At 39.9% G+C, this 27803-nt stretch overlaps 1 long non-coding RNA gene across 1 annotated transcript; it reads right to left on the minus strand.

Moving 5' to 3' along the window:
• Nucleotides 1–12000: 12000 nt before the first annotated feature.
• On the minus strand, nucleotides 12001–13721 carry LOC148759104 (uncharacterized). The gene is made up of 3 exons (XR_016022474.1): nucleotides 13351–13721; nucleotides 13193–13239; nucleotides 12001–12848 (listed from the first exon to the last, which is right to left on the minus strand). It is a non-coding gene; the product is annotated as an uncharacterized LOC148759104 (long non-coding RNA).
• Between the last annotated feature and the right edge of the window lie 14082 nt (nucleotides 13722–27803).

The raw sequence follows: 27803 nt of genomic DNA on the forward strand, positions 1-27803 counted from the left end.
GGAATCATGACAGAGGATGAGCTTTGGAATCAAAAGCCCTGGATTGATAAGTGAACTCTGCCACTTACTACCATTGCTCGTGAGCAAGTTACTAAATGTCTCTAAACCTCAGTCTCCTCATCTAAACAATGACAATAGGAATTTCTTCCGAGCAGTGCTCTAGAACACATAGAAGTTGTTCAATAATTGGCAGCCACGAGTACATTTGGAGTCATGCTTTCACCAATAGGAGCAATACACCCAACCTTGCCCTTCCCCTAAAATAACATATGCGGAGTCGATGCTTGAATTGAAAGAGGTGTGTGTGGTCTCCCGCTCTCTGTCACCTCAGCTGTTCCAGAACTGGCACTACCACATGTCTACAGAATTATAGAAAAGGTGGAAAGGTGCTGACCTCAAGTCTCATCACATTCACACCTCACCATTCTGTGCGGCCCATGGACATGAAGGGATATGTATGTGTGAGGAGATTTTAAGGAGAATGTTCATTTTTGTTTCCAAGTTTGTCCTGGACTCACTCTGGCAAGAACTCTAAGTACATCTGTTAGTTGTCTGCATTTTTAGAATTGGAAAACAGGGGGGCCCAGAGGATCTCAGAAACCACCCAGTGGGGCATTTCTCAAGGTTTGCTCTGTGGAGCACTGTAAAATCCCTAAAGATGTGGCCAGAAAGCTGCCTTTCTTAACAAGCCTAGGGGATTCCTAAACACTCTCAAGATTGAAAACCATTGGGGCGGCTGGTTCGCTCAGTGGTTAGAGTGTGATGCTCATAACACCAGGGTCACTGGTTCGATTCCCACATGGGCCAGTGAGCTGCGCCCTCCAAAACTAGATTGAAAACAATGACTTGACTTGGAGCTGTGCTGCGCCCCCCATAACTAGACTGAAAAACGACTTGACATGGAGCTGATGGGTCCTGGAAAAACACACTGTTCCCAGTATTCCCCAATTTGGAAAAAAAAAAAAGATTGAAAACCACTGAGCTAGCCCCAGTGCCCCCATTTCAAAGTGAGGATATTAAGGCCTGAAGAAAGTGATATATCTAACTCATTCACCATTCACCCTGTGTCTTATCCTCAGCGCTATGGACATTTGGGACTGAGTAATGCTTCGTTTGTCATAGGATGTTTAGGAGCAGCCCTGGGCTCTACCAACTAGATGCCACTAGCAGCCCTGCAGCTGTGACAACCAAAAATGTCTCCAGACATAGTCAAACATCCCCTGGGGGGCAAAGTCACCCCTGATTGAGAACCTGTTTAAAGTCTCACTGATAATTAGAAGTGGAGGCAGGATAGCTCCCAAGTGTCATCATTCACAGCCCAGCAAGCTACCGGTATCTACTGGTTCCTCTTTCCCTGTAGGAAGCAGCAGGAGGGCAAGGGACACCCAGGCCACAAAGGTCATGGGGGAACAAAGCACAGGTCACAGCACTGCTCTTTCCCAGGAATGTGGGGCGTTACTCGGGCTTTGCCCATGACTTACTAGTATGTAGTTAGTCATCTCTATTTCTATTTCTCCACCTACTTAAACAGTAATCTTCCAGGAGAACTGGCAGAATTCAGACTAGCAACATCTTGGAAACCCACACAGAAAGGTGCCATCCCAAAAGCTTTTTTAACAGACTGATTGAAAGGTAACCCTGTGTAGAAACCAAGAGTGGCGTGTTCTAAATTTAGCACTATGCCAGGAAGGGGAGTGGGTGAGGAGCAATGCAAAAGGAATCAGGAAATGTGGCTTCTGGTCCCAGCTCTTCCCAATTAGCTTCTGTGGCCTTTTGCAAATCACTTCAGCTTTCTGGTCTAGGAGTAGGTTCTTGTGAAATGATGGGATTAAAATAGGCCGCTACATCTGGGCTTAGACTCACGCTGTGCCCTCTGCCTAAGAGGCCCTGTCGCTGGTGGTCAAAAATCCAAATGCTACCTTTCCTCCAAAACCCAGAGCTCAGTTATGACTCATTCTCTTTGGTGATAATGATGTGGTTATGTAGGAGAAAGCCCTTGTTCTTAAGAGATGCATGCCTAAGTATTTAGGAGTGATGTGCCATCATATCTGTAAGTTACTCTCAAATGGTTCTGAAAAATATGTTATATGTATACTATATGTACATGTCTACGTATGCATATTTTTTTATACATTGAGGGAAAACAAATACCAAGATATTATTAAATGTTGAATACCACTGAAAAGCATATAGGTGTTCATTTAGTGATTCTTTCTATTTTTCTGTCCATTTTAAATTTTCAAAATCAAATGTTGGAGAGAAAACCGGTTCCCGTCCCATCTCCTCCACAAAGCCTTTCCTGAATTAGCTGCAATAATCCCTCTGAATTCCCACAGCACTTGTGTACTCTGTGTTTATCACTTTCTACCTTGTATTATAGTTATTCAAGCACTCTCATAGTGGGTTGTAAAATTGCTAACGCAATGCTCAGCTATGCAGGGAACATTTCTTCTAAAACTGCTCTTTATTTTGTCTACAATGTCTCTGTTCTTCCTCATAAGACTCCATGCTGCTGAAAGCAGGGGAAAAACTCAAAGTAAATTTTGGTCCAATCTTGTACTCTTCGATTGATCACAGAATTTAAACAGTTGGTTTAGGTAGCTCAGTCATGTTTGGATAGGGCCAGGCCCCAGACCTGCCTACTCCCTTTGTCCCCAGAATGTGCATTTGGGTGCAGGAGAACTGCCTGGGTTCAGGAGATGGCATGGGAAAGGGTCCCCGGGATCAATTTAGAAAACTGGCTAGTGATATCATACCTGTCATGCAGACGTTTATTCTACACCTGGTAATCGGGTCCTGAGGAGTTTCTCAGTGTTAGGAGAATCAGTAACAGGAAGTTTCATCTCTGTGTCCTCTGAAGGGCCTGGATGGTGCTTAATACAGGTTTTTCACAAATATCAACATCCAAGTCTCTCTGGTCTGTGGCTTCTATATCCATGACGTGACTTCTGCTAGCATTACTCACAGAAATGTCACAAAGTGATAAATAATAATTTGATGTTAATAACAGCTAATGTACTGGGTGCCCAGTATGTGCCAGGCACTGTGCCAAGCTTTTTGTATGTAATGTTTTATGTAATCTTCACAATAACCAGATGAGTTAGTACTGTAATTATCTTATAATAAGGACGACCATTGGTCTCTTCATCGCCTAATTACTGAATGAGCCTTTTTTCTAACTTTCGACAGCGTCCAGTACTACTACTGAGTGCCATGCTGTGTTTGAAACTCTCATTTTGTGACCTCCCGATGTACTCACCCAACTGCGACTCTTCTCTAACCCTGTCATTGAACTTTCTGTCTCCCGTAAATACTGTAAATGCTCTGACCTGCGTGTCTTTTTAAATCACCTTTTTCATTTCCTCCCATCTCCTCTAGGTCCCTTCAGAATGTATGTTTTAAGGACCAACTTTCATTCAATCATTCAACACACTTTTATTGAGCACTTACTTTGTGCTCAAATCCATTGTTCTTGGTTCTAGAAAGACAATGCCAAGAAAAAGAAAAGCAAGTCCAATCCCTACCATCATGAAATTTGCAATCTAGTGACTGTCTATGCTTCGATCTTGCCTCAGTTATTCAATCAAGAACCCATCTCCCTTGTACCCCCTTTCAAATATGCACAGTCTCTGTACTGCTCCTTTGACATGTCTCAAGTACAGCTCTGTCTGATTAAGTACCCTAGCCAGGGATTTGTTTACTGAGGATAACGGTAATGATAGGTAGCATCAGTAGCTCTCACTGATTGAACATCTCCTCTACACCAGACTCTCACGCTACTTACACTGTCCCTAGTTCTCACACTGACATTGCCTGAAAAGGGGTAATGTTTTTTATTTTTGCTAATGAAGTCCTTGAAGCCCAGAGACAATAAGGAACATGCCCAAGGCCACCAAATTAATAAATGACACTATCAGCTTGCGATCCCAGGTCCCCTGGCTCTCAAGGCTTTCCCCACAACACACCAAGCTGCCAGACATCTTTGTCGCATTCATGCACTGAGGTGATGAACAGTCAGTAAGCAGTGAGGCAGGGTAATGTGAGACAAAGAACATGGTTTTGGAAGTGGACATTCAATTTCCAGCTTGACCACTTACTGGTTATGTGACTTTGGACAAATTCATGAACCTCTTTGTACCTTAGTATTCTCATTTTTTAAATCACCATTGTAAAATAAATAAGTAAGTAAATAAATGAAGCAAGCCACTCATCTCACAGGGTTGCTTCAAGAAGTAAATGAATGGTAAATACCTGGAAAAGCAGCAGGTGTGTAATAAACATTCAGTCCTTTGCCCTTTGTCAATGCAGATCACTTAAAAGTTTGTCATCTGCCTTATTGTTGCAGATATAAGTTCCTAAGTTTGATACTAAGGAACACCTGAGAAGGTCCTTTCAAAGACCTGCAAGTATATTAAAGAGGCAGCTACCTGCCAGAGACAAAGACAGTACAGTTGAGAGGAAACAGAAAACCAATCTAGAAACCAGGCAATGGGAGGTCGTGTGGTTCCTTTTGTTAAGAAAGCTTTTCCAAGGCAGAGCCCTTGAAGCTTTTGTGTGTCAAAAGCATTTAAAATGCTTTCCTCAGATGCACTCACGGTATTGCTTCTGTGGCAAAGAAAGCGTGGTCTCATCAAAATGCTATTGATTTTTACAGAAGAAATCTAGAGACCTCATTAATGGAAACTTACAAGCAAGCACAAAAGCCCACTCTTTTTTCTATAAGCTGGCCACCCTCTCCAGGACCTAACATAGTTAATAAACTAAGTTTTCACACTTATTAAATTCTTACTAAGCACTCTGAGAGACCTCATACACCTATCACTTCATTAATCCTTTAAAGAAAAAGCTCTGTGAGGTAGAGATTATTATTTTGTTGTGTCACAAGCAGGAACACAGAAGCTCAGAGAGGTCAAGTATCTTGCACAAGATCACACAGCTAAAAATTTTTTGGTGACATTTGAGCTGATTCATTTATTACTTCAATAAATACTTATTGAATGAGTACTATGTGCCAGGTCTATATTATTCTACATCTAATATTCTTTTCACTATCTAACTCTTCTTAGTAAAATAAATGATATATTCCCTACCATTTATAATGTTCTCTCAAGAAGTGAAAGAAGTTTGGCCAGAGCATGAGATCTTCGTAGTTCAGAAAAGATAATCAGGCTGATTGACTTGCCCAGGCAAGTGTCCACATGCCTCAGCATTGCTTCCTGTGTGTTGTTCTCAAAGCTGAATTCTTAAAATGAATGGCCCTCTACAGCCAGAAGTACCATTATCTGACAAGTATATATAAGTATCTGTGCTTGACTACTTAGAAAACTTTATGAGGATGATACACTTCAGAACTTTCATTTGAAAGTGAAAAGAGGTAAAGATCATTGCATACAACTCACTAAAGTGGGAAAATACAATTGTAATAGTGCCTGGCATTTATATAGGGCATGATCCTTTTCTGTGTACTGTAACATAAATGATGCTATGTTAACCCCATACCAATCCTGTGAGCTTCAAAAGGTGACAATTCTTGTACCCATTCCTGAGGAAACTAAGGTTCAAGTTGTAAAAGTCCCTGACACTTTATAAATGATACTTCATATCACTATTTAATGGCAGAACCAGGATTTGAACTTAGGCTCTTTCTGCTCTTTCTAGTAGGCATTCTGCATTGGTCAGGGTGAGCTAGGTAATACCGCAGTAACAAACGGCTTTCAGATCTCAGGAACTCACAATAACAGAGCTTGATTTCTGGCTCATGTCCCATGGCAGCTGTGACTTTGATCAACTTTGTGTTTACAGCAGGACCCAGCTGACAAGGCAGCCTCTATCTGGAACATAGCCAGCCAGGTGACAGAGTGAAAGTCAGAATGATGGACCCCACATCGGCTCTAAACGCGTCTGATAGAAAGTGACTGTCATTCTCAGTTCACTGGCCAAAGCAAGTCATGTGGCCTTCCTTGTCCACATACAACATAGCAGAGACGTATCATCCTTCCACAGGGAGGGGCCCCAAATAGGAGAAAAACGTTTCCGTTTACAGTAGGGTAGGAATGTATAAAGTAACTCTATGACTCCTTTCCTTGTACCATGAAGTCATTCTCTAATGAACGTGGTACCAATGAAGAATGATTTCAGATATAATCAGCCAAGCAATCAACTTAAACGATGTAAAAATTGAATAATTAAATGAATTTAATATTTAAAAAAGCAACAATTATAAAATAGGCCTATTGAGCATGAAACCTCCTGCATTTGCAAAGAAAGCAACTTTTGCTCTAGGAATAACTTTCCATTTCTGGCAAAAGAATTGGATAACAACACTGACTGAAGTTATCCTGTGAATGGGTGTCAGGATGAGTGAACGTTGGCAGAAACCCCCTTTGCCACGTGACTTCAAAACACATACCAGTCAGTTGCTACCAGCTGTGCTGAGTAGGAAAAAAAGAAAAAACACACTCATACACTGTCTCTCCCTGAAGCAAAAATCCCCTGCTGAAATCACCTCCTCCTAGAATGTAAGGCACAAGTGAATTCTTACACATGTTCAAGCCCAAAGCCCCACCCCTGGAAAGTCCTCTTGGCAAAGCCTTTTAAACGAAGTTCAGAGGAAGACAGAAGCAGGACATGAAACAGAGATGAGCCATTCACAGAATCTTGCCGTCCCTTAAACCAGCTGGCAGCTTTAAACAAAAAAAAAAAGGAGTATTTAGCAAGAGTTTAAAGTAGCTGATTTCTAATGTTGGCTGACTTATAATGTCCCTTACAATTATGATTCTATAAATATCTGTGATGAGAAGGAGCAAATCTATTTTCTTATTTAAGTACAGAAAAGGAAAAAAGGGTATGCTTAATAGAATAAAATTTCACGTGGAATGACACACACACACACACACACACACACACACACACACACAATCCTATAAAGTTGTCTTAGGTTAGGCAATCTGCATATAGAACTATGTTCCTTAAAACTTTTTGGCGTTGAGTCAAGATTTGATTTGTAGAAATGACACTTCTCCAATACTTCTTTAAGAGCAGTGAGGGGGAAGAGGAATGAAATGAATTAGAGCTCTACCTTGGACTTTTTATAAAGGTCATCAAAGGGAAACCCCCCCAAAAATATCACTGACCTTTAGTCACTTATGAGTATGAGACATGTTGTCATAGGATAAAGGAGAACCATTATGACATGTCACATTTTAGATTAACTAACTAAATTATTATGTCTTGCTTTTTATCTCCCATGACTTTAAATAGAATTCAAGTTGAAATGAACCTAGATTATTAGTGTATGTTTCTAAGTACCTCTAATTGTGCTTTTCTGAAATGCTCTGTAATTTTACTGGCATAATTGTTGCTAGCAATTATTCAAAACTGATATTCAAATTTGAATGTAGCTATAGGTAAAGTTGGGTCTCAGATACCAAGATGCCAAATAGCATACTTGAGTAAAAGAAATTAAGAAAAAAAAGGGATATATTAACTCTTTCTTATCTTCTCTAACAACCAGCTTGGTCGCCTGCTGCTTCTCTAGCCACTTTTTACAGAATGGGTAAGTGGGAGGAGATGTGTGAAACCTTTCGAGTGTAACTGAACATGAAGAAACTTCTCTAATGGTGAATGAGGTAGACAGTACAAGAGAAACGTCCATGAGAAAAGATTGCAGTTCCTTTTGAGAAGAGAATGTGAATTACAATGTCACCGGATTAAAATGTTTGATAGGAAGGGTTTTGGATTGATGGGGGCTTGAACATAGCTTTCTCCACAACTAATTCAAATTTATCTTTGACTCCTCAATTAAATGGTTGATGGGGCCTGCAGGTAGTAATAGAAGTCAGTAAAACTATATAAAGACTCAATAATTATATATACATATGTAAGAACATATGGTTATATACACATATACATATATATGGATATATATCCATACACACACATATATGGAGGTAAATAAACACATTTTATACACACACACATACCATACATACCCATTATATATGTATATATACTGTGTTTCCCCAAAAATAAAACTTAGCAGGACAATCAACTCTAATGCATCTTTTGGAGCAAAAATTAATATAAGACCCGGTCTTATTTTACTATAATATAAGAATGGGTCATAATATAATATAATATAATATAATATAATATAATATAATACACCGGGTCTTATATTAATTTTTGCTCCAAAAGATGCATTAGAGCTGACTGTCCGGCTAGGTCTTATTTTGGGGGAAACACAGTATATATACACACATACATACATACACACATACGTATATGGATATATACTCATGTGCATCTGAATACATATGTGCACACATTCGTATATGTATTTAATTGTTTATGACAGTTATTCAACAGTAGTGTTTTAAAAATTGAACCCCAATCTTATGCCATCCACAAAAATAAATACTTCTTGGATTAAAGACAACTGTAAAAAAAGTAGTTTCAAAAAAATCTAGCATATTATATATATATATATATATATATATATATATATATATATATATATATAGAAGCTGCAGGTGGAAGGAGCCTTTCTTGACCAATGAATTTCTTGACAAAATGCAGAAGATATTAAAAAAAAAGATAGACATATTTGATCATATAAGAATTTAAAATCTTTTGGCAAAAGAAAATTCCATAACAAGGTCAGTAGATAAATAGGTTCAGAAATACATATGCCATAAATGATAATATTTTGTTTTGCTTTGTTTTTACAAATCAACAAAAACAGACAAACTCATGGAAAAATCAATAAAGAATCAGAATAGATAATTCACAGAAGAACAAATCCAAATGACAAACAAGCAAATGAAAATATGCTCACAATAAATCATGGTCAGGGAAATGCAAAGTAAAGTAACAATGATGTATCTTTTTATATCCATCAGACTGGCAAAAGTTGAAATAATCCATAACTTCTATTGGTGATAGGTATGTGGAGAAATGGGTACTCGTACATTGCTGAGAAAAACTTAAGTCTTAAAACCATTTTGGCAAGCCATTTAGCAGCACATATAAAAAATTAAACATATATGTGCTATTCAACATTGCAATCTCTCTGCTTGACACCTCCCAGATCCCCAGTGCACAAGGGCCTTTGTGAAAGGACACTTAATGTTGGAGTGTTTCTAGTGGCAAGAAATGGAGAGGAGGCTAGAGATCAAAGTAAATGCTAATCAGTGAGAACGTCTAAATAGGTTAGAGCTCATCCACAACACGGATTATTATGCAGCCATTCCAAAAAATGAGTTACAGCTGAATAGCTGCTTTTGAGGGATTTTTTTAATACAGTTACACTTCAAGTTTAAAAAAGTAACAATAATAATGAGAAGAAAATGTGCATTATTCAATACTCATAAAATGAACAATAACCAAACCTCCCCCATACATAGGTATAAGTGAAAAATGTGTATATATAATCATACGAGCAAGGGGAGAAATGTGGAATTATATGTCAGGTCACTACCAGTAGTTCAATGGCAGGGAGGGGTACAGAGGGGACGCAAAGGAGAAAAGAAAGGGAAGATGAATATAAAGAAAAAAAACAAGATTTCTCTAAATAGCAGACAAATAGGTATATGAAATAATGTGTGTGCGTTTATGCAGAATTATACATATATGTATACAAAAAGAATGAAAATCTATTCCAAAAGCAAGCTCAAAACAATATTAATAATAACAAAATATCTAATTATTTATTGAGCACTTACTATTGATGGACTCTGTCCTAAGCATGTATTGACTCATTAATCTTCACAACAATCCTGCAATGGGGATACGAATATCTTTATTTTCAACAAGAGTCCAACTTATTCCTCCATAACTTTTGAAAAATTTAAATGAAACCAATCATCTCATTTGCTTCTTTGGCGATCTTGGTTTGTTTTGTTTAGTGCCTGGATTTGGAGGATGGTCTTTAACAGGATACCGTAAATAAACCTGTGTCTGCCCAACAAGTCAAGGTTGGTGTAAGTCATTTAAATCAAGGGCAACTGTCTTCAGAATTAGCTTCTTCTGTCATTCATTTGTTTAACAAGGGCCCACTGAACCACTGCCACACAGTTCACACCCTCAGAATGTGTTGGTGGCCACGGTAGCCTGAGTGTTTGAATGCACATTGCCCTTGCGCATTTTGACCTCTCATTCTGAAACTGGGTGGGAAAAATTATCCGCCCTTACTCTGACAACATCATGGGGCAGGATTCCCATCCTTCTTGAGAAAAGGGCAGCTTCCAAGGACATAGCAACTCTAACTGATCCAAACTGATGAGTGGAACTGAATAATGAAAATGACCAGACCACAGAAGCAGCCTGTACTTAGCAGCCCTCCACTGGCTCGTAGCACATCGTTTCTTCACCAGTGTTTTAAAGAGAAGTTAGAGGTTGCTAGGTTTTTCTTCTATTTTCATATCTAACATAAGCATTCGTTAATCTCCAGTCTTCATGAAAAGATGGCAAGCACCAGAACACCAAAAACAAAGTTCTTTATGCTCAAACACCACCCTTCCCTATTCCATGTGTCTACACTGTCTTCCCAAACCCACAGTGTCACTCCTTAGTAAGGTCAAGGTGTTAAAATAGAGATTGTGATTCAGAGAAGGCTGCAGAAAAGTCACTAGTGAATTTATTGAGTCAGTAAATATGGCTGGAAAGACCCAGAGCACTGGTCTACTTTTCTAAATTTGGATCCTCAATGAAATCTTGAATCTGTGAATAATACACTTATGAGGAAAGCACTTTGGTGTCTCACAGCTCTGTCTGTCCAAAAGCCAAGATGTACAATCACACATGTGGATTTTTTGCAGGCCCCTGGCTTTCCCTTCTCATCCTTGCTTTGGCTGCCTCTCACAATATTTTTGGCAAGGAACACTCTGGAGAGGTCTGGAAAAGTTTCCATCCAGTCACTGCCTGTGGTTCATTATTAGCAGCTCTGGTAATAGCTGTTGGTGACTCCTTTGGAAAGAACTATCTGAAAAGAGGTTTTGAGTTTAACCATAGTGTTCATTTGTTTGGGGATTTCAGGAACCCTGTCCTCCAAATGCTAAGATTATATGGACAAACGTGAAGCACCAAACTAGGAAACGATGTCTAGTCCCTTCTCTGGGACTAATTAGCAGAGTGATCCTGGTCAAAGGAGGGAAGGTAACTGACAATGTGACACATTAGAAACTCAAACACTGCTCTCTCACTTAATCCCCATAATAGCTGATAACCTACATATTAATATCTCTTTTTCACAAAATGAGAGACTTGAACCCCAAGTCCCTTAACTTTGCATTAAACCATACAGCCTAATGCCATTTAATTTACCCGTTTCAGGGTCCTTACCCAAGAAAGCAAGAAGGTTGAATTGGTTGCTCTTAAAAAGGTCTTCTTAACTCTATAACCCCTTGAATCAGTTGACCTAGCAGGCAATAAACAATTTCTTTCTTATAATTTCCACATAGCTTTTCCATTGCCAGCCTTGATTTCCCCGTAAACTTTGGGGGGAAATAAACAGAATTGCATTCTGCACTTATAGAAGCTAAAATAGCAGTGCAGTCATTAGTTGTCAATATAAGATGGCCTATTTTCTGCTGAAGCTATTGCTTCACCCTTGTTTATGTTACTCAGTTCTGTCAGTTTAGAGCACATTAAAAAGCAGAACTGGGTTGGCTGTTTTACGTTGGTGGTGAACTTTGTGCCTCAACGGTATTGCAACTCCAAAGTTTACTCAACTCCACCTGGCAGTTCAGCTCCTTGAGATAAAGTGGTTTTCTCTGGGGGAAACCAGTAGCAGTTTATCTCTTTGCTCTGCTGCTGACATACAGTTGGTTGGACATCTAATATAGACACTCATCTGCTAGTGGACGGTAATTAAAAAATAAAAATAAAAAACAAGTGGAACATGAAAGAAGTACTACCATGTAAGAGAAATTAAAATCAATACCTTCTTTAAGTAGCCTGGTTTAGGACCCAGGTAAGGACTTCTGGAAACTACTCTGTGTGTGTGTGTGTGTGTGTGTGTGTCTGCATGTGCATGCATGTGTGTGCTTTAGGGTTCTGTAGATGTGTTCATGAAAGGGGGATGGCAAACAGAGTGAAAAGATTTTGGAAAAATAGCTAGAGAGGACCCCCCGCCCAAAGCAATTCCTATTTTCTACACTCCTAAGTACTATAAGCTTTGGGTCAATTTCTCATGCTTGAAATGGAAAGTTTCATTTTGTTAATCTTTTCCAAAATTGTCCGTAGTCATACTCTTGGAGAAAATTATACTGAGGGGAAAAAAGTAATAAAAAAATGTTTATATAAGAAAACAACACAATGTCAGACATGTGGCAGAGAGCAGCCTATATGCATTGGTGGTTTGATGGAAACGCTAAGCAACCAAAAACATTCACGTTGCGGTCTATACAACTAACCATCCTGAAACCTCCATGTTCAAGTTTGCTACAGAAGAAGACAAGGGGCTGTTCCGGCTCCAGCTAATCCCAGAGCTGTGCGCTGAGTTGTTTCCCCTCAGAATAAGTTGAAGCCCATCATCTGTGAGTGTGACATTATTTGGAAATAGGGTCTTTGCAGATGACCAAGATGAGGTCATTGGGACGGGCCCCAATCCAATATGCCCGTGTCCTTATAAAAGGGGGGGAAATTGGACACAGAGGCAGACATGCACACCGAGAGAATGGGGACACGAAGGCAAAAATCAGGGTGGTGCATCTACAAGCCAAGGGATGCCGAAGACTGCCAACAAATCCTCAGACACCAGGAGCCCAGAATGGAACAAATTCTTCCTCACGGCCCTTAGAAGGAACCGACCCCGTTGACACTTTCACCTTGGACTTCTGTCTTCAGATCTGTGGCACAATAAATGTATATTGTTTAAGCCACCCACTTTGCCATACTTTGTTATGGCAGCCCTAGCAAATGAATACACTTAGGTTTTCTCAAGTTCACCTCCTACAACCATACGTCTTAACTCTCGCCACTTTATTTACACAGCATCTCCAAAGGAGAGAGAAGAAACATTTGAGAGTTAGGTTTCCCCCCTATTTTCCTCTCCTCCTTGAATTCTATTTTTTCTAATTTGCAGACAGGTTTCCTTGAGAAGTTGGATAATATTATTATTATCCAACATAATAATAAGTGGCTAATTCTATCCAAGGGCCAAATAGAAAGAAAAACAAGAAAAAAAACTGACCTGGGAAATTTTCTCCCCAAAAGGCTTGTTCCTGGATAATCCAACAGCTGTTGAAGAAAGTGAGAGCAGATTAAGGAGTTTCCTCTAAAGGGTCCTTCAGTTCAAAATTAATATCAAATAAACTAATTCGATTCAGATATTCTGTTTTGGATACGCACTTGCAGCACTGTTTTCAGCAGCTGACTTGGGGCACGCATTGGTTTCCCTGTTTTGTTGCTGAAAGTATCCTAGAGAATAGTAAGGGGATCCTGATATACTTGGAATTAGGTTGGAGTTAGCTGCTGCTTAAAGGACCAGCCAGAGGACCGGCATTTGGAAGATACATTTTAGCATTAATTTAGGAAGGTGGGTGGGTTCCAGCAGCCAAGAGGTGAACAGATTGCAGTGCATGTTGGGAGTTCCTGGCAAGGAGTCAGTCACTAGAAGGGGTGGTTGAATAAAACGCTTTTGTGTCCAGGTTGTAGGAGGAACCAGAAGCTGCAACTATATTTAACATCTTCTAACACAAAATTTATTAAAGAGGCACAAATTTGATTATAAACAAATGAGATTATTTTTTATATCTCTGCTCAGTTTCCTCAGACAAATTTCCTGTAAGAGTTGAGCCTCTTAAATCACTACTATTAGTGACTAGGAGGTTTAAATAGAACAGTTTGGCTTTGATTTACCCATATCAATAAGCTTTGAAAAGATGGCAGAAATCTAAGAAAATATCCAAAGACAGAGATTTGTTCCTTTCTAGTCCTGACACAAGTCACAGGAAAAAAGAAAAAAATGTGGTGGAGAATTTTAATCAAAGGTTAGGATCTTGGTCTGTCAGAAAGAACACCAGAGGATCTCAATTGTTCTGGAAAGAAGAAACTGTTACTCTTTGTGATGAAGGTTTCTTCTGCCAGGTAACACGTGCAACTGAAAGACAAGGTTTACCAGTGGGTGGTGACATGTTAAAGGTAGCCACGACTCCTGAGTTAAGCCAGTTTCAAACACTATTCCTTGACCGACCAGTGATGGGCCACACTTCCTTATTCACTGTGATTGTTAATATATTTGTCAACTTGGCTGGGCAAGGATGCCCAGATATGTGGACAAAAATTATTCTAGCTGTTTCTGTAAGGTGTGTTTGGATGGGATGAACATTTAAATTGGTGGATTTCAAGTCAAACAGATTGCTCTTCATAAGAGTGGTGGGCCTCATCCAATCAGTTGAAGGCCTGAATAGAACAAAAGCCAGGCCTACCCCCCAAGCACAGGGGCCCTCTGCCAATGGATGACCCTTGGACTTCCCCTAGGAGATCCTCTCTCCCTGGGTCTCCAGCCTGCTAGCCTATCCTCTGCAGATTTCAGACTTTCTAACCTCCATAAACACATGAGCCAATTCCTTAAAATAAATCTCTTTCTATATATATACCCACATCCTGTTGGTTCTGTTTTCTCTGGAGAAACCTATCTAATACACTCGCTTAGTGATTTATCACTTAGAGAAGCTGTCTAATAAATCTTCTACCAGCTACCAAAGATAATTCAAAATCAGTTTAAAATAATGCTTCAGGGTCAGCTGCAGTGGACAGTGGTGGAATGACACATGCACATTTCAAATAGCCAAACTATTTTCAAGTGAAAGACAAATATGTCTGATGATTTTCTCTGGGGTCATCTTGTTGCTGCACCCAGGAGAAAACTTCCACAATGTTATCCGCTCTGTGTTTGTCATCCATCTCCACATCCCCAGCAGAATGCCTGGCATGCAGCAGCTAATCTATAGAGGGTGGAAATGAATTTGTGGGACAGGGTACGTTGATGCAAGTGACCTCCATCCTACTCCTCTGTTATTTGCCCATCCCATTCCCAGAAACCAGGCCACTGCAGCAGAAAACAACAATATTTAACATTTATTGAGTAATCCCTATAGGCCAGACCCTGTTTATAATCAAATGTGCCACGTCACTTTTTTTTCCTCAAAATAACTTTATGAGTTAGGAACTTGTATTATCTCCATTTTATAGGTCAGGAAACAGAGATACAAAGTGTTCAGTAATTTTCCCAAGTTCTCAAACACACATTTAGTCACACATCTAATAAGATGCAGAGCTGGTCTTTGAACCCCAGTAAAATGGACCTAGAAGATTAACAATTCTCCAGAAACTCCCAACCTACTCTGCACCTTCACAACACTGGAGACTGCTGTGGAGGATTAGATTCATGTTAGTAGGAAGAACTCCAGGAGCCTTGATTCAGCATTTAATACAGGATGGGATAATCCTTGTTGTGGGGACTGACCTGTGTACTGCCAAACGTCTAGTGGAATCTCTGGCCTCTACTCACTCACTACTCACTAGCCCCATTGCCCAAGTAACAACCAGAATCGCCTCCAGACATTGCCAAATGTCCCCTTGGGGGTAAGGGGGGATCACCCCAGTTGAGAATCACTGGCTTAATGTACTAAACTCATCATCGCAGAGTGCGACATTTTTACTTAAACCCAGTGCACTTATGGTATCATTTCTCACAGTTATTTACAGAAGTTCCTCAAACACTTTATTCGGCATTTCCCTGGGGACTGAGTATGCAGCTGTCCCTAAAGACAGGATTTTTTTCTAAAAGCAGATAGAGGCTGAGAGGAGAGATGAAATGGTAAAAGAGGCCAGGCTATGCTGTTGAGAAGGCTTGTATTTCCCTAGATTTGAAACACTTATACTTCCCTAGATTCTAATAGCACCCTGGTGATAGCACAAGTTCCCTAGATTTGAAATATCAATTGTGTTTCAAATTGAGACAATAAATCTTCTATTTCAAATCCTGGATTTCAAATCTTGGATTTCCCTTGATTTGAAACACCAGTTGTGTTTCAAATTGAAACAGCAAACATCACCCCCTGGTGATGTCAGAACCTCTGCCATAATTCCCAGAAACCCTTTGAGGCTGATGGAGAAAGGATGGAAGCCACACCGTCTGCCACTGTGTTTTCGCATTTTCTGTTCCCTATGCCTGGCATGCCCCCCTCACCTCATCTTCCTCACTCTCAATCATAACTCCCAGGTCTATTTCCCTGGTAAAATATTACCATTGGAAATCGTCAGTTGTTGTTTTTTTTTATTGGTTTTGCTGCTGATCTGTTTTCACCGCTCTCACCCACCACTAGAATATAAGCTTCATGAAGCAGGGACCCATACATCTATCACTAATTCCTAGGGGGAAAAAAAAAATCTCAAAACCAGTGCTTAACAGGTGTTCCACACATCGATGTTGAATTAATTAACTAACTCTGGAAGCTACTTGGTACTATTCGGATCTTTAACATGTCCCATTCTGGACCACAAGCACTTCATGAAATGACCTTTACAGGGCAGTGAGATACGTGAGCTGAAAGGAAGACTCTTCAAAGTTGAGTTGCTGGGTGTCATATCATTATTGTGTGACTGGAAGGAGTAGTTTAAAACATCCCCGTGACCTCAGAGAAGAATTGCAGTTTCTCGCCAGACTGCGGTGGCCTTCTGATCCCAGCATGGAACCCTAGTCTCTGGGTGACTCAGCCACCATTTGCTTCGGCTGTACCTGTGCCCCACCCTTGTTGCTCCTTCATGTGTGAAGAGCCTTGGAACTTGGCCCAACTGACTTTGAGCCCAACACTTTATGACTTTGTCCTCTCTTCTTTCTCATTCATGGATTCCCTTAGGGAATAGAAGATTTTATGTGGGATGAAGAGAAACACATATGTAATAGCAAAACAAAACAGTGGAAAAAAAATGTTTTTAATGAAACTATGAAATGACTGTACGTTGATTCATCAGATGAAACACATGGAAACTATTATCCACAAATTCAACAGTTATGAAACCCGAAACCCACTTCTATATTTCGTTCAGAATTACGTATTTGGCCTTCAGGAATTCATGTTAATTGTCTGCTCAGATACCAAGGAAAACATCTAATTGGTTGGTTCAAAGACTCATAAATAGATCTTCTGGTTTTGTTTTGTTTTTGTTTTTTTTTTCTGAATTAATATTGGAGAAACAAGAAACAGACCACCTAAAAGGAATCTTGAGTTGATGCCTCTGCAGCTGGGAAAATTCTAAATCAAGCTTGTTTTTTAGCCAAGGGCTGGAATGAGCTTAACAGGGAAGTAGTAGCAGGGAACAGTTTGCTATTCTGACCTTCTCAGCCTATTGTAGGTATGGCAACCACTGAGCAGAAGCTCAGGTTACATCAGGCACTCAGAGACTAATGTTATCTGGTAGTTTTATTACTAGTTTTGATTTCTAGTATGCTGTTTCTCTTCTGGCATGATGACCACAATGATATAATATGGGTAGAGTTAACATGGTTAACCAGTGATGCAAACTATCTCCAAAAGTGACACAGTAACCATAACCAAAATCATTTCACATTAGTAGTATATCACCAGAGCAACAAAATTTCACATTTCTTTGAAACTTCCATGCAGGAAGGGTAAAGGAATATTCACATTCTGCAGTTTCCTGGTCAGGCAACTAATAAATACATTATATTCTCTCTCTCTCTCTCTCTCTCTCTCTCTCTCTCTCTGTCTCTCTCTCTCTCTCTCGGTCTCTCTCTCTCTCTCTCTCTCTTTCTTGTCTTTGAATTACTCTTTCCTCTAAGGTCTTTGGATTCCTTTGCAATCCTGAGCTCTTTGCAAACAAGCCTTGGGTTCTCTGCTTCAGTTATTCCACTAGGATGTGAAAGGACAAGCAAAGTACCAATTGTCCATTCACATCTATAAAGTAAACTAGACTATCTAAGAAAATAATAGAAGCTCTGAACTTCGACAAAACATGATATGTTTGGTAGCTCTGCCTTGCCAAATATTTTTGATAGTACCCTTTTAGGTTTAAACATTTTTAGTCAATCAAAAGCAACAGGTCTTACTAGGTAAGTAAAAATAAGAAAGGGCATTGTTAAATTTTGGTGTAACAAACATCATGACATAGGAAGAACTTCAGGGGACTGACTAGGCAAGGAGCTCTAGAAAGAAGTTTCTCCAGGAAAGAAAATGGAAAGGAGAATGTGCAGGTGATGGATGGAAACAAACACCAAGATCGTCTCTTCCCGTAAAGCTAGAGAAAGTTCTATTGTGATATGTAGACTTTAGGAGATAAAGAGCACCTTAATGGAAGGGGCCTGCCCACCACATGGCCTGGTGGCTCTCCGAGTTTGTGGAATAGAATGTGACATATGAAGGGCATCAGGATGCCTCCAGTGAGAGTACCTGAGTGACAGCCCCTCTGATACATGAGACAGCAGTCATGAGAGCAAAAATATGTGGATATATCACCATTCATTCATCAAGAATTTACTGAGAGCCCACTATGTTAAAAGCAGTATTCTAAGTTTTTGAGACATAGCAGTGAACAAAAAACAAGGGGCGGGGGGAAAACTTGCCTTAATGGAGCATATATTCTAGTAGGAGGAAATAGATGATAAAAACCAATAAATATATAAATCAATAAAAGGTAGTAACTTCGATAGGCAACATGGAGAAAAATAGATGCCAGGAAGGAAATCGGGAAGGTAAAGTGTGGTATAATGCTAACTAGAGTGATCAGGAAAGGCCTCGGTGAGAAGGTGACATCTGAATGAAGACCTAAGGTTAGAGGCTCTGGTTTGTTGACTAATCGCATGCGTTCCTATCCTCTTCACCTGGCCATCTTCTACTCATCTCCCAATGTGTTGGCTTACCACTAATTTCCCTGGGGAAGGATTCCTTATTTTTCCCATCAAGGTGAGAAACACTTTCCCATGTCCCCACAACCCTCTACTTCCCCAGTCAAAATAGTTAACATGTTTCATGGTATAACCTGCTGAATTGTTTTCTCTCCATGTTATTCCGAAAGAAGTGAAAAGACCTCCTGTCCCATTCAACATTAAATCCCCAGTACTCAGCACAGTGCTGAGAAGACAGCGTCATATAGGTAATCAGAACACTTGGGTCCCTATCCGGGCTCCACCACTTACTTAATATGTGTCTTTAGGCAAGTTGCTTAAACTATCTGCCTCAGTTTCCTCATTTTTAAAATGGGAAAATAGTCCTAGCAAGTACCTGTCACATAGTAGGCACTTGAAAAATTAATGTAACAATCACTCCATCCTCCAGGAATACTTTAAATCCACAAGGAGAAATCCTTCTGTGATTGCACATCCAAGACAGTGTGTCAAGTTGAAATGAGCATGAATTTTAGACTCAGATAAATCAGTTGGAGTACTGAGTTCAATATTCTGTAGTTACATAAATGGGGATAAAACTATCTGTCTTCCAAACGTTTGTTGAGTATTAAAAAAGATAACATACACAAAGGGCTTGTGTAACTGGTACTCAGCAGATGCTCATTTTGCCATCACCATTACCCACACTTATCTATTATTATCCTTCATTTGCTCTTCACTGTGTGATGTCTTATAAACATCTCTTGTGTAGTCATGTCACCTTTCCCTAAGGCCCAAACTCTGCCATCCTCAGACTGTGAGTTCTTTGGGGTAAGACTCTGCACTTTATTTCTCAGAGATCCTCATGACGATTCCCAGAGTTGACATTCAGTATGAATTGAATGAATAATAAGTAGCGGGAGGAGAGCAAGAAAGAGAGCGATCTCGTTAAGTCAAGGGTTATATGAGGAATAGAGACCTAGGAATGGTTCATGGAAATCAATGTAAATGACTCATGCAAATGAACTGACTGAAATACATTTAGAGCTCCCTTAGAGGGGAAAAATTCCATTTCCATCCCTAGGATAGATATTAATCTGCTCAGAATCCCTTAGATGCAGTCTGCCTGAAGAAAAAGATGACCTCTCTAGATCCTTCCTTCACCTCGTATTCCCTTCTCTCTCTCTCTCTCTCTCTCTCTCTCTCTCTCTCTCTCTCTCTCTCTCTCTCTCTCTTCCTTCCTCCTGTATTTTAACAAGTTTACAAATAAATTTAGACAGAATGGACAACAACACTGTCTGAGTGAGGTATATTTTCCACATGGTACAAATAAAATATTCCAAGTGATAACACAATTACAGCTCAAGGTATTACTAAGAAAAAATAGCTATATTTTTATTAAATAAAAAGAATCTCACTACAGAAAACCAATCTGCTATTTTAATCCTAAACAGAACAACTTTGAATTACGCAAAAAGTAATACACAGCTTCTGGAGATTGGAAAACGCATTACTATAATCTTATTACTAAAATAGTTATTAGTTATTACTAAAGAATGACAAGATGCCATGATACAGCATTTATAGGCTACTGTTAGTAACCTGATTGCTGAGAGATGAGAAATTTAACAATATAAGGGAAAGTGGCTTGGCACATGGGGGAAGATATCAAGTTCACAAAATAGCCCCACCAAATTCGAAGCAATGAATTAAGGAACTTATGAAGCCATCCAAGAAAAGCACAAATGAAAATAATCTATAGATCCCCTCATCTACTTCTTCTTAAATATTGAAATACAGCAGGGTTTCTCATTCTGGGACCCAAGGACTCTTGGAGGATCCACAGATATCTTTTTAGGGGTTATGAATTATATGAAATGTTTAAATTTTTGCATATTAATGACATGTTTCTAGATTCTTTTACTGTTTAACAACAGAACTGTATTAGTTTTCTATTGCTGCTTTTACAAATTACCACAAACTTAGTGGGTTAAAACAACACAAATGTATTATCTTATAGTTCTGGAGGTTAGAAGTCTGACATGGGTTTTACTGAGCTAAAATCAAAGTATCAGCCAGGCTGGGCTTCTTTCTGGAGGGTGAACAGGGGAAATCTAGTTTCTTACCTTTTCCAGCTTCAACAGCTCACCCCCATTCTTTGGCTTGGGGCCTCCTTCTTCAGTCATCAGAGCCAGCGCTGTAGCATCTCTCTGACCCTGCCTCCATTATCATATCTCTTTGTCTGACCACAATCTGGAAAGTTTCTCCAAGGATAATGATTCAGTAATTGGATTGGGCCCAGCTGGATACTCTCTGTTTCAAGGTGTATAACGAAAGTCCCTTTGGTCACATAAGGTAACATATTCTCGGGGGCGGGAGATTAACAGGTGGATGCCGTTGGTGGGGGTGGGGTGGGGTGGGGTGGACGGAGGCAATATTCTGCCTAACACAAGATATTTTTTTCATTTATAATTGGCAACTGAAAAAGTGTCTTAAAATATGACTGCATTTTCATCAATCAGCATTTTTCAAATTGGAGTAGGTGGGCACACGATCCTGAATATCTACAATATTTTGAAGATACTTCTTAGTTTGAGAAACCCAGACATTTAGCTTTTCCCATCAGTTCTAGACCTGTCGTCTAATCAGAGATAGGATTCCTGTGGAAACCAGTCAACTCTGTGCAGCTCTACCACCTCGTCTAATCAGAGATAGGATTCCTGTGGAAACCAGTCAACTCTGTGCAGCTCTACCACCAAAAAGTCAATCTGATGGGGATGCTACCTTGCAAATATATACTATAAGTTCAAGAGGACCCATGTTAAGGAGTGTTATAATATTATACAAAATCTTTTGCCATTCCTGGAAAAACAACTCCATAATCATTTTCTACTATTGTGTGTGAGTATCATCATCACCAAGTGGAAACAAGAGTGTATTAGGAATTTCTTCCAGAATAGCCTGGAAGAAAGACTCTTACAAAGGGATTGTAGGACTGGAGGAACTCACCCTGCCCACTCTTGTCTGTCTGACACTTTATGATACAAAAGAAACAGCCCATCTTTGATCAATCCACATCAGACGCAGAGCAGTCAGCCAAGTTGCAAGTGAAAGGTGTTATAAGAGGACAGGACAGGAAGCAGTGGGATAGCATTAGAGATAAATGGGAACAGGAGATCATAGAGAATGGGGCTCCTTAACCAGGAGTCCAAGGATGACTTTTTGGAAATCTCTGAACCCCTAACATTCCCTGAGTATTTGTGAATTTTTCTTAGGAGAAATATCTTACTATCCATAGAACTCTCAGAGATATATAACTCCAAAAAGACTAAAGCCCACTGTTCTCCCATGGAAGAAAAAGTAACCTGAGAATTTTGAGAGATAAGACAACCAATCAATCCAATGGAAAACTGGAATGAATGACTGGGAAGAGGAGAGGGCAGGAGGCATTTATACGCATATATTCATATGAGTAAATGATTATTAAAGAATTGTTTCAAAAATAAATATGAGAGGAAATGGAAAGCTCACAGAGCTTTGTCAATCATGAGCTGCATTTTCCTCTTCCTGCTACCACACTATACAGCCCAACCCAGTCAACCGGACCTCCTGGCAGCCTGGCATTTGGCCTTGGCATTGAGTTCTTGACACTGTTCAGCATAGTGGCCTCAAATGTAAAGGTACTGTGTTTATAAAGCCCTAGGAGCTGAGGTATTCTAAGACACATTTACATACACACACACACACACACACACACACACACACAGCCTTTTGTAAAAGGGGCTATTACTATTCAAAAAAAATAATGTGAGGCTTATTCACAGCTCCCTGTCTCTTTCTTATCAAATTAACCCAGAATAGAAAGAAACAAAGACAATAACACTCTGAGATGTACTTTTATTTTCTTTTTTAATAGCACATTTTTAATGGTGCAGTTTACCACCACCACCCCAAAAAAGAAGAAAATATATTACCAATAAAATGCAATGGGACTCTACCCCAGGAATAGAAGGGGTGTGGGACCAGTCTTCTGGAAATATTTATTCACATTTACCTATGTTTACTGTGTTAAATACCAAATTCTACAACTGAGTCAACACACTCTGATCTCTTATTGTGTCTTTTTAATCACTTTCTCTCATAAATAGTTTGGGTTTCCAAATCTCTGCCATGCCATCATAAATACAGCTCATTCACACACATTTTGTTAAAACACTCCATGTTACTTCTTGGATTCCAATTACCCAACAGAAGGTGCATTGAGTTTGCCTGGGAAACAAGGACAATGTCTGTTTGTAAAAATGTATGCATTCCTTTCACCCCTCAGAGTGTTTTAGACATCTGAGAAAGTCTAACCCTAGGGGAAAATATTAACAAGCTGCTTGGAATATATACACAATTACATATCCTATTTGTAAAAAATACTGCCACCATCTTGCCAGGCAGTATGCTAAAAAGAAGCATTTATCCCCATGTAACACAGACAAACATATTTTTTTTTTTTTCCTTCATCCCCACCATTGCCTGAATGGTTTAAATGACAAATACATTGTTTGGCTGAAACATAACGTGATTGCAAGTGTTAAGTTTCCAAGTGTAAAATGATGACATTACATCCTGCTTTTATTGATACATGAGGCAGTAAATATTAGATGGATCAATAAGCCTCATTGAACATATCAACACCAAAATTCTAAGAATAGCAGAGCAAGGGAATATATTTAAATTATCCTTCTAGTGGTTGGAAAATGCATTTAATTCCCTAGAAAATAAGACACTTCATCATTTATACATAGGCATATGCAAACATACATATGTATATATTAGTATATGTGGGAACTTGTGCCTATAAGCACTTCATAAGTTAAATAAAATTGATTACAGTGTGGCCAGAGAAAAGAATTCAGGATTTGGGAATCAAACAAATGTGGGTTAGAGTTCTGCATTTGCTACTCATTAGTTGTTCAATTTGGGACAAAAGATGTTAACTCTTTGATCCTCGGTTGCTTTCCTCAAATATAAATGAAGGCAGTGCCGTTCTTGTAAGATTGTTGAGAAGACAGGCTTGCACCTAGCACTTGCCGGCACTGGGAGAATGGAAGCTGCTAGCATTGAGCATATAATTACCTGCCGCATTCACCACACACTGAGTTCCCACTCTCTCCTCCGCACTCAGCCTTCATGGGACCCTAGACATAACCTGGATCTTAGTGCACTACGTACACATTTCAACTCACATAATTTTTTCTTCTCTTGCTCAATTTCATTTACATGTTGACTCCTCATCCTGCCTCTTAGATAACTTAAGCTCAGGCAAATCAGGGTCCTTCCTCCATCTTTCCTCCAGGATTATGCCATGATTTGGAAGGTAATCTAAAGGAAACGTACAAGCTCACAGACCAGTGAAGGATGAAAATACATTATTTATTTGTAAATAATGTGATTACAGTGGGATGATCACATTTTGAAATATGAAAACCATCTCTTCTTTAGAATTCCTTGCTCTTGCGCCATTTTAGCAATATGGATTTCACTGCCAAAAGGCTATTATGGCAAAAGCAGAGCACAAGTGTTTGAGTTTCAAAAGCCCAGGGTCAAGGGAAGTCAGGCCATAGGACAGGATAAGTTTAGAACTAGACTTCCCACACACCTCCTCCTGTGCTCCACCCATCTCACCAACTACTGAATGGCATTTCCTCAGACTGGGGAGGACAAGTCAGAACAAACAGAGCAACTTACACGCAGCCAGACCTGAAAGAAGGGCCTATATGCAGAGGAGGAGAGAATGATAAGACCTCCAAATGCAATTCAGAGCTCCAAGAATTCAGGAATCTGTGCTTCAGTCTCTCATAGAGCCCTGTAGGAGCATTCAGACCCCAGAGAAGAAATAGAGGCACACTGCATCAAGAAGGACTGAGCCTCAGACACCCTCACTGAGTTCACAGAATGGTCTACCGTTTCTGAGAGTAACTGAGAAAGAGGCAGCCCTTGGTACCCGAAACATTCCCATTGCCAAACACAGCCTGAGAACATATATTTCTGGGTGCCCAAGAAGGGCGCAAAGACAGGGAATTTTGCTAAATAGGTGGAGCTTTCGAAGATGGGAATGAGAGTGATGTTATCGCCACCTTTCTGGACTGACAGCCAAAAGAACAGTGAGGACAACGGACATCAAGTGGAGGCCAGCAAAAACAGGTGACAGCCAATGACACATTCCCTAACCCAAATGTTTTTGGTCTGTATGAGTGATTTAAGTCACATGAGGTTAGCCATAGCCCCAGAGAAGAGATGAGGAAAGCTCTCTGCTTTTCCTGAGCGTAGGTATGTATGCAGCAAGGGGCACAATGAGGATTCCAACTGTAAATGACATTGGTCAATAGAAAAAAATTACGTGAGCTGAAGTGTGTACCTATTGCACTGAGATCAAGGTATGTCCAGGGTCCCATGATCCCAAAGGAAAGAGGCTGCAGGAACCAGAGGTAGTTTGACTGACTGGAATGAAAAGCAGTTCCGTGTGGGACCAGCAGTGCTCTGGAAAGAGGGAAAATCTGTGCAGTGGTACAAAAGTGGGACTGGCGAGTTTAGGGAACAGCAAGGAATTTTGTATGGCTGGTCTTAGGGGGCAGGCTGGGGAGTGGTCAGAGGCCCGCCTGGAAAAGAAAACCTGGGTCAGACTGTGAAGACTATTATCCCAAATACTCTACTACTTCAGAAAGAACTTTCTGGTAATTGTGTATAGAGGGATTTTGGAGGGAGGGGTGAGAGGCCAAAATTAGAGGCCACAAGTCCGAACTAGCTCAGACAGAAAATGAAAAGAGAACTGACTCAAGGAGAAAGCAAAAAGTGAAGCGAGGGAAGGTACCCAGAACACCTCGGAGGAACGAATCAGGACGAATAGGCAGATTTAAATGGTGTTTCATTCACTGAGGGAATCCTAGTTATGTATTTAATTTAGGTTTTGTTTTTCAAAGAAGAATAAAGTCCCAGAATCAGAAATCTTATTAGATTTTCTTTCATAAAACGTATCAAATTCCAGAAATGGAAGAACCTGTCCCCCCAGGACTGCCCTTTCAGCCCAGCTTTAGGGGCTCAGGGGAGGGAAGTCCCAGCACCTTCTCTAAGTGAGTGGGAGCTGGGCCTAAGCCTCGGTGAGCAGCTGCGTGATGTAGCACGCAGTAGCAGGATTAGCTACACCTGTGTTCGTAGATCGACAGCACTCCCTCTTCCTGGCCTGATGAGCGCTGGGAGATCAGCCTTGGATGACGAGCCCTTACCTCTCACACTAACATCCCTTCTCCACTGTGTCCACGCTGATGGGGATTCTGATTTTTGGCAGAGCATTTGGCTACGCATTTTCCAGAGTCCCTTGCAGGAGGATGTAACCATGAGATTAAATTCTGGACCATATGATATAAGCACAAGTGTCATATGGCAGTTTCCAGGAGCCTGCTTCAAGAGGAGCATGTGTGCGTGCTCTTTGCTATTTTTCTAACTCGTTCTCCTGCCTCCTTCTGAAACACAACTCTATTATCTTGGACAGTTAGGTCGAGGCTATGCGGGGTGAAGTAACAAGATATAAAGGGAACGTGGATTTCTGACACATTGGAACATTATGCCAGCCTTGGGCCTAACATCAATCCAGACTTTTACATGACTTAGAAATAAACATCTATCTTGGTTTGAACTTTTTTGTCATTCACATCCAATAATTCACATGGGCAAGTTCTGTCCAGAGCAGAGAGCACACTGGCCATTTTTTTTTAACTTGAGCCCAAGCTAGCTGCTCCTCAGGGGAGATTTCTCCTTGCAATGGACTTGAACGCATCCAGCTCTCAGAACCTTGAAATACTTGTGTCATAGAAAACATTCCCTTAGTCAGATCTCATACTCAGCTAACAACTTAATTATAATTTAATTTTCTATAGAGTATGTCTATAAGGAGAGCATATTCTTACCCAAAGACGAGAGGCCCTGGTGCCCCTGATGGTTATAATTTTCATCGCATATTTGGTAAATTAGTGTTCTGGTGTTTACTGTAGTCTCCAGGAACCAATCCCAGAGAGGCTAAGCCTCCCAGGGGAGTGACCAAATCAAGTTTATGCAGACTCAGAGGCTAGTTCCTAGTTTCTAGATGATATAAACTCACCAAGATTATGATAATCTGTAAAGTGTCTTTGGATATGACTATCTACTTTGGATGACTCCTATCTCTCCTGCCATCTCTCCAAACTTGCCTCATGCTTTTCTAAACTTTAACAATCATAATCACAGTGGGACACATCACTTAAACTGATTAAGAGTGTGTGGTATACTCCGTATGCCAGTTCTCATTAGCCAAGAATATGGTGCGCTAGGAACATGGGGGAAAAAAACATGTATTCACAGTGTCTGATAATACATTTTTATATACACTTTATTTTTAGAACATATTTTGAGATAAAATTATGATGGAGCAACTCTACACAACACTGATTAAAAGACTGTTCTGGAGTCATGCTGTGCTGGCGTTTAATTACTGGCTATACCACCTAGCATCTAGGTGATACTGGGCAAGTGATTCAGTTTCTCTAAGCCTTAGTTTCCTCATCTGTAAAACAGGAGAGATAATGGCACCATCTCATTAAGTTCTCATCACGATTAAATCAGTATTTTTATATATATATAATATATATATATATATATATATATATATATATATATATATATTATATATATATAAAATATATATGTTATATATTATGTATTATATATATAATATATATAGGAATAGTGCCTAGGATGTACTAAGTGCTGCTACCTAGTATTCTTTTGAGGATGGAGACAATCCATTTAAACGCTTAGCATTCTGCCTGGCACCATGTGTGTAACTACACACCGGCTTCTTTCAAGTAATATATATGCATTTAAGATTCCTCCATGTCTTTTTATGGCTTCATAGCTCATTTCTTTTTAG

Source organism: Rhinolophus sinicus, chromosome 1 (genome assembly GCF_057876585.1).
Source record: "Rhinolophus sinicus isolate RSI-liver-muscle chromosome 1, RSI-T2T, whole genome shotgun sequence".
Lineage (NCBI taxonomy): Eukaryota > Metazoa > Chordata > Mammalia > Chiroptera > Rhinolophidae > Rhinolophus > Rhinolophus sinicus.